General features: G+C 43.9%; 1 protein-coding gene across 2 annotated transcripts in view; it reads right to left on the reverse strand.

Moving 5' to 3' along the window:
* Positions 1-5,316, reverse strand: part of FAM168A (family with sequence similarity 168 member A) — a 199,050-nt gene extending 193,734 nt beyond the window's left edge. The window contains exon 1 of one of the 2 annotated variants that reach the window (XM_059410311.1): positions 4,990-5,316. The gene's annotated coding sequence lies outside the window, so the exon portion shown is untranslated. The remainder of the gene's footprint in view (positions 1-4,989) is intronic. The other variant, XM_059410329.1, reaches the window with a different exon arrangement.
* Positions 5,317-6,000: the final 684 nt, after the last annotated feature.

The following is a 6,000-nucleotide window of genomic DNA, read 5'->3' on the forward strand; positions in this document are numbered from 1 at the left end:
ATTATAGAAAATAATTTTGCCTCCTTTTACTTATTTTTTTCAAGATTATATTCATTTATTTATTTGACAGAGACACAGCAAGAGAGGGAACACAAGCAGGAGGAGTGGGAGAAGGAGAAGCAGGCTCCCTACCAAGCAGGGAGCCTAATGTGGGGCTCAATCCCGGGACCCTGGGATCATGACCCAAGCTAAAGGCAGACGCTTAACAACTGAGCCACCCAGGAATCCCTCCTTTTACTTTTTATAATTTCCAAGTTGTACCATGTGTATATGCTATTTTAATGGTGGAAGAAATAAAGCTCCTTTAAAATTAAAAAATAATAGATAAAAATTGGGGCACCTGGGTGGCTCAGTCAGTTAACCACCTGCCTTGAGCTCAGGTCATAATCCTGGAGTCCTGGGATTGAGTCCCACATTTCTCTCCCCCTGCCCTTCCTCTCTGCTAGTGCGCGTTCTCTCTCTCTCTCAAATAAATAAACCTCTTGCAAAAAAAAAAATAATAATAATAGATAAAAATAAAGCAAGTCACAAAAGAATACTTACACTATGATTCTATTTATATAAAGTTGCAAAGGTAAAAAAATATATATTGTTTAGAATATGCACTTATTTTGGTAAAACTATAAAGAATGAAGACAAGAAAGTGAATGATTCACACAAAATTCAGGGAAGTGGTTACTTATGAGGAAGAGAAATGGAGAGACATTCAATCAGGCAGGGAATCACAAGAGGCTTTAAAGGTACTACAGATTTCCTTTTTAAGCCGAACAGGAAAAACATCCATCTTCAATTTGTTCCATTCCTTAAAGATGTATGTTATATGCACTTTATAAATACGGTTTAATTCACAATTTAAAAAGATACAGAGTTAAGAAATCAGAATTTGGGAGCTGTAGCCCAGACTCTTCCACTTACTGTGTAACCTTAAGCAAGTCATTTAAACCCTCAGAGCAGTTTTTCTTCTTATTTTATAGACGAGGAAGCCAACAGCTAAGACATATGTTTAGTACTTTACTGATTAAAGTTCCTAGACTATGGGGCACCTGGGTGGCTCAGTGGGTTAAAGCCTCTGCCTTCAGCTCAAGTCATGATCTCAGGGTCCTGGGATAGAGCCCCGCATCGGGCTCTTGCTCCGCAGGGAGCCTGCTTCCCTCTCTCTCTCAGCCTGCCTCTCTGCCTACTTGTGATCTCTCTTGTCAAATAAATAAATAAATAAAATCTTTAAAAAAAAATAAAATAAAGTTCCTAAACTACAAATATGCAAATATGTAAACATGAAAATATCCAAATAAACTGTGAGATGATAATCCAAAGTAATCCTTTAATAAATTATAGAACATAATACCAAAAACTCAATGGGACAATATACAAGGCAATGCACATTCTAATATCTTCCTATCTCATAATAATGGCAACAATATTTTTTAATGTGTACTATGTAACCAACCCACAGTGTTAAATACTTTCCATGGATTATTTTGTTAAATCCTCAAAACAATCCTATGAAATTATTCTCTTAATGCCCACTTTATAGATAAGACCATTGTGCCTAAGGTCACACAGCTAGCAGTGGAAGGTGGACCCACTTCAGAATCCACACCTTTAACCACATTAGTTATGCCTCACTTCTCTCACTATATTTAAATCATCTCTCTCCCAACAATGAAAACTCCTTGACAACTGTTTTTTGTTCATTTTCATCTCCCCTGACATTTAGCAGGTAATAAGTAAATAAACACTGAACAAATAGTTAATATATATAAGGTTTTCAGGTCATAAGGTTATTTTAGGGCATAAACTGAGTTGTTTCCCTTGACAGCCTTGCAAAGTATAGAAGTTTTTGTTTTTACTATTTCAACCATATTTAAGTGTACAATTCAGGAGAAGTAGGTACATTCACAATGTTGTGCAACCATTACCACTAAGTATGAAAGGTTTTTAATGACTTCACTGAAATCACTTAGCTATCAAGTAGTGGAATGGGAAATTTGAACTCAGGACTCTCCACCTCTAAATTCACAGGCCATTCATTACCAAGGAACCTGTCTACCAGTACCTCCTCTGTTCTCTCCTTACCAGAACATCAGAAGAATCAAACAAACACTTTATATACATTTCCACTGTACAGGTGCCCATAGCTGTGAAGGAAGAAAAAATCCACTAAGACATTTCTCCTAAGCGATTAGTTTTCATTTTGAGCTTTCAAAAGCCAGAACTTTAATATAAATATCTCACCTCTAGCTCAAGCCTGCAGATCCACAAAAGCAATGTCTGGACCCCAGAGTAAAGTTATGAGAAATACTTGCATTAGTTAGATTACACTCTCATCAAATTACAGGTAACTGCTCAAACCTGGTCTTTATTATAATAAAGCTTCCTTATAATAAACACTTTCAATTCCAAGGATAAGGCCAACCTTCCATCATTCTGCCTATTTTGGAACTACAAAAAAAAAAAAAAAAAAATCCTAAATTTTGGGCATTTTTATGTGCTCCACTGTCAAACCAAAGAAAATGGCTTGTTTACAAGCTGAACTCTGAAGCCTGAACAAAAACAGAATCATTTGATCCTGTTGATGCCAGTTTTATCCTCTTTACATCCCTCCCCACGTTTTCTCAGTCTGAGCTCTAATCAACAGCCACTTCATGTTTAACATATCATAGTTAATGCAATTAAGTGCAGAAAATTGGATCCCTAAAGCTGTTTCCCCCAGTCACACCCCTTTACCTTCCAGCATCACCAATAGGTCATAAGAATAAACATATCATGAAGCTTTAAAGAAAATTGATGAATAGATGGAGACATTGTTGCTGCAGTTAATGCAATGTGCCTATATCAATACCAACCCTTAAAAAAAAAATAAAAATGATTCTACATGCTTTATTTATCCACATCTGACAGAATTCTGACCACCTGAATTCCTTTAGAAGAAAATTCGATCTATAGAAATATAGTCCAATTATTTTAAATCTTATCGAGTAATGCCAAAAGAGAATCAAATGAAAAACTCCATCAATACCAAACCATTTCACCAATGAATATTTATGACATTTCCATATTTCCTGTCTTCTCTATGTTTACATAAAGCAGTGGTGCCAAGATTCATCTCAGGATTATTAGCCTGCAATATAATGATGGGCCTAATTGCCTTGCAAACCAGGACACCAATAAATGGAGTCTTCAGACAATCAATTTTAAGGTGGGAGGGAGGCCTAAGCTCTTTCTACATACGTGCACATTGCCTGACTAGAAAATAAATTCAGCCTCATATTTTTCAGTGTCATTCATGGGTTCTCCAGCAAAGAATGCTCCCTTAAATACCTCAAGCTCATCAAATTTATTTAATTCCAAATTCCAGGACTAATTTTTAAATGCACCAAAGGGACGGCAGAAAAGAGAAGGCAGAGACATCCTACAGAAAGATTATCTATCACGTTCCAGTTTTATCTTCTCCACCTTTAGTTCAAGAGTAGGTTTTTTTCCCCAAACTTTCTTTTTATAATAAATGAATAGAAAACACCCTCCCCTGCTTAATTCTGCTTTAACTGAAGCCCCTCTTAACTTTACCCTTAGGGTTGATTTACTAATAATATTAATACAAATGAAACAAAAAGACTGAAATAACAGCTTAAGACGTTCTCTAGGAAAGAGTCTTTAATGCACCTTCTCTGTCCCTTGCAAAGTCCCCTCTGATTACTGTTCCTCCCCTAACCACAGCCTCCAAAGCTGTCCATTTAAGTCCAACCCCTGACCCCCTGTTTCTCTTGGAGGACATCAGAATCCTTCCTCTCTAGAATCATCCAGTGCACCTCTTCCCAGCCCTGCTCACTGCCCCACTCCATCCTCCCTGCTCCATCCATACCTGCAACTCAAGGTTTCTCACTCGTTAAATAGCCTCTTTGCCACCTTACTATCAGCAACCACCTCTGCAGTTCTATGAGTTCATCTCAGGCACTGCTTCTCCAAAACTCCCTCTGCCACCTCGGCCAAGGGACATTTTCTTTAAGATACCATCCCCCAACCTTGTTCACCACCTACCACTATTCTTTCAGTGAGTATAGCCCAGCAGCGTCTTCTGAGCCCTCTGCCTCAAGCCTGCACCCAAGGAGCCACCATGCCTTTTCCAGTCGTTCTAAAATCACCCTAAATCCCATCTCCTGTACCCATCTCCAATTTCAATCTCTGCCTGACCATTTTGGGCCTAACTTCTAATTTACCCCCCTCCTGCCAGCTCACCATCACACTCCTCTCACCGAAAGTCCCACCCCCACCAGCTCCTATTCCAACCTCCATGAGCATTCCCCAGAAAAACCCTAAATTCTACTCCTCTGTTCTCCTAACCCACGTTATTCCATAAGTCTCCACAAATCCCACCACCCAGAGATGGCAAACGCCCACTTCCAGCTCAGGTCTCAACCGGTGCCAAGCCCCTTACTCCCAGCTCTACCACCTCCATCAGTCTGCTCTAAGTACACCCCAAATTCCACTCTCATGAATTAACACCCCTCCCCCAGGGTCCTATCCAAACCTGCAATCCCACTGTGTATTGAAATCATCCCCCTACCCTGCACCCCGGCTGGATCCCAAGCTGTCAACTGCTCCAAGCCAACCCCAAATCCATCACCCTCATTCAGTCCCCTCCCCCATTAAAAGCCATCCCACTCCACTCTCATCATCCATCTCGCCCAAAACCATCCCAAATTCCACCCCCACCTCCCAATCTCACGCTCCTGTCCCATATCGGGTCAATCGCTATTAAAAGTCCCCTTCCCTTGTCGCCCCCCCCCCAACCTGCTTGGGTCCCACCCTCACCCCACCCCCAGCCCCGCACCAGGGCAAGTCTCCCCTGCCAACCCGCCGTTCCATCGCAGCCTCAACCCCCTTCCCCCAACCCGCGCGGGGTCTCAGCAGCCCCCACTCTCATTCTCCATAAGTACCGGCCCAGGCTCCAGGAGAGCGGACCGGGGGAGGAGGGGGCGGTCTCCTCACCGGCTAGCCGCTGCAGGCGAAGACGACGGCGGAGGCGGCGATGCCCTTGTCTTCTCTGGAGGCTACAGTGGCGACGCTCTCGCTCCCTCGCCCGAGTCCAGTAAGGTGGCGGATGGCGCGCAGGGAACGGGAGCCTCCTCCTCAGACTCGGCTCTGAATCCTCTGCAGTAGCCGACGAAGAGCCCGACGGGTGGGGGGAGGGGCGCTCGGCTGCGGGCGAGGGAGAGGGAGGAGGAGGCGGAGGGAGGGGGCGGGGGACCGCTAAGAAGGGCGGGGAAGGAGGAGCCTGCGCGGCGCCGCGACACGTCCCACAGCCTCAGCGCGCCGGGACCACAATTCCCAGCATGCCCTGCTCCGGCCCGCGCGTGGCCTGCGCGGCCTGTGCTGGCAGCCGCGCGCCTTATACCGAGGGGCCGAACCCTTCCTGGTTGCGGACAATGAAGTAAAATCCACCATCCGCTGGCGGCTTTTGTCGGCTCAGAGACCACTTGTGAGGAAAGTTAAGTGCCCTCTTCTCCAAGTAGCAATGTTTGCAGCGTCACCAACCTCTTTACGCTCGAACATACATCCCCGGCTTCGTCCCTGCTGGACTACATTTCCCAGCATGCCCCACAGTCTCCCGCCCTTCTTCCCGACCCTTCTCAAAACGCGGTACTACAGTTCCCAGGGGGTGTGGTGCCTGCGAAATGCTGGGAGATGCAGTTCTCAGTTCTTCCTCCATGTTAAGAAAAATAAGTGAAAGAGAAGAAAAAGGGTGGGAATATGCCAACCCACTGAGAAGAGGCCTAGATGGGATAGATCACCTGAGTCTGTATTCTCTTCGCCATCCCCGTTGCCACTGTCACACCAGAACTAATGCAGCAGGTTCTTCCTGGTCTCCCTGCAATTCAGAGGACAGTTTGGCAACTGAAATCCAAATGTGAAAAGATTTGACCCTGCTCCATTACTTTCCAATTTTTACCTTAAAAAGAGAATGAAACATTTTAGGAAAGATGAATGCACAAGGTGGTT

This window comes from Mustela nigripes, chromosome 1 (genome assembly GCF_022355385.1).
Source record: "Mustela nigripes isolate SB6536 chromosome 1, MUSNIG.SB6536, whole genome shotgun sequence".
In the NCBI taxonomy this organism is placed as follows: domain Eukaryota; kingdom Metazoa; phylum Chordata; class Mammalia; order Carnivora; family Mustelidae; genus Mustela; species Mustela nigripes.